Source organism: Hylobates moloch, unplaced genomic scaffold (genome assembly GCF_009828535.3).
Source record: "Hylobates moloch isolate HMO894 unplaced genomic scaffold, HMol_V3 SCAFFOLD_4, whole genome shotgun sequence".
Classification (NCBI taxonomy): Eukaryota; Metazoa; Chordata; class Mammalia; order Primates; family Hylobatidae; genus Hylobates; species Hylobates moloch.
In genome coordinates, this window is record NW_026652279.1 from 157,696,964 (window position 1) to 157,698,792 (window position 1,829).

The following is a 1,829-nucleotide window of genomic DNA, read 5'->3' on the forward strand; positions in this document are numbered from 1 at the left end:
CTTATATTCCTTGAATAGCATATACTAATGAACCATAGTAAAATAGTTTTTAAATTATAGATCTATAAGGAAAAGTTGGCAAAACTGTCAATATGATGGGAAACTTCAGCTCTCGAGCAACTGATAGACCAGGCAGACAAAAAAAAAAAAAAAAAAATCAGAAAAGATATATGGTATTTAAACAATGAGAGTAATAAACACAATTTAATGGCTGTTACTAAAACAGTCTCCTATGTGTCCATCAGTCAAGAGTCACCCAAAGAAAGGAAAACCACTTTAATTATTTAACACAGGGTTGGGGGGGATAGAGTGCAAGAAATTGGTTCCACGTGTGAGAGAAGAGTTGCAATGACAGATGGGTTTTGTTGAGCCAAGAGATTAGCAGCAGCAGGAAGCCACCACCGCTCCAAAGCTGGGATCAGTAATAATAGACAGCTTTTTCAAGGAATTTTACCATAAATTAGTTGGAGAGGGATTTGGGGTCAGGGTTTCATTTTGCTTTTTCAAGAGGCTTCTCTCCTTGCTCCTGGAGGGAGAGGGTTTGAGCCTCTCCTTGGCTGTTGTGGATAGAAGTTTGAGGTCTAAGGGGAGAGCAGCTTAATCAAGAACATATGGAGGTGTGGGTCGGCCTCTCAACTGTTGGAAAAAAATACCTAAATATATTACACAAGAATAATTCCCTGAAACAAATCTGCAGATTGAAGCAGGGGCACACCGTGGTCCCCAAACTCTGCAATGTAGGAGGCTTAACACAGAGAAATATTCTGGTTTAGTGGTTGCGCTTCAAAGGTAAAAAAGGATTTCTTCAGGCATCCAACCTTCAATATCAAATAGCCTAAACAGAGAAAGCCATTAGGCAGACCTCTAACTTCTCTATGGTGATGTCAATTATTAGAAGGCATTTGCTACTATGTTCTAAAGGACAGAGTAACTGAGAGCTACCGTGTCAAAACAAATGTCTTTCCATCAAAACCAGCTACATAGTTAGAGGGGCCCAAAGCAAAATGAAAACGAGGTACCCCTAGATACAAAATATATTAAGAATTTCAAAATGATGATAGCAGAACATGAATTAGCCCAAGCATGGGGTACTTCTTGTCTCAGCGGGAGATTCTGTGTTGCTGCATGGGCTGCACACTAACAAAGTCAGCCCTGCTTTCAAAGATTTAGGAAACTTTCAGGCTTGCCCGTGAAATACAGTGTGAGCCCTCTTCAGCAAATTCCTTGATGACGAAAACCTAGAGAAATTAAATAAAGAGCTTAGAAATGAAGGCTCTGCACTGGTGGTGAGCCTTGAACTGATTTATACATAAAACAAATTCTAAACAACTTTGGGAATTATGGTTACAGAATACAAATACTTGAAATAGGAAGAAGAATGAAATTGCTAATGCATTCATCTAGCCCTGCAGGTAAGCACTTGACACTACCTAAAATCATATTGTGTTTTTAATGAGATGTAATGATTCTACACTGAGTATTTGATTTGGTATCTTCCCTGGTATCTTCATGCAGATTGGTAATGTGCTGACGTCTTAACAAGGTTTGAGGGAGGTTCATTTCACACGCAGCGTGAAAACCCAATTATCATGCTCTGAACCACAAAAGAATCTGGAAGACCATAGAAGAATCTTTTGTTGGGAAATATCTCATGGAGTGAAGAAACATTTATGTGAGGATGAAGTGATCTCACTGGTTTTACTTCAGTTTATTTTTATTCTATTAAATTTGGATAAGTTACGTTTAATCCTTTTATTGAAAAATACATTATTTGGTTTTTACAGAAGTATGAATGTTAATGATTATTCACATGTGATGGGATTTGAGTA

The 1,829-nt window shown here is 37.9% G+C and overlaps 1 non-coding gene across 1 annotated transcript; it reads right to left on the reverse strand.

The window, feature by feature from the left end:
* Positions 1-1,509: 1,509 nt before the first annotated feature.
* On the reverse strand, positions 1,510-1,611 carry LOC116467726 (small nucleolar RNA U13). Its single transcript, XR_004247929.1, has one exon. It is a non-coding gene; the product is annotated as a small nucleolar RNA U13 (small nucleolar RNA).
* Between the last annotated feature and the right edge of the window lie 218 nt (positions 1,612-1,829).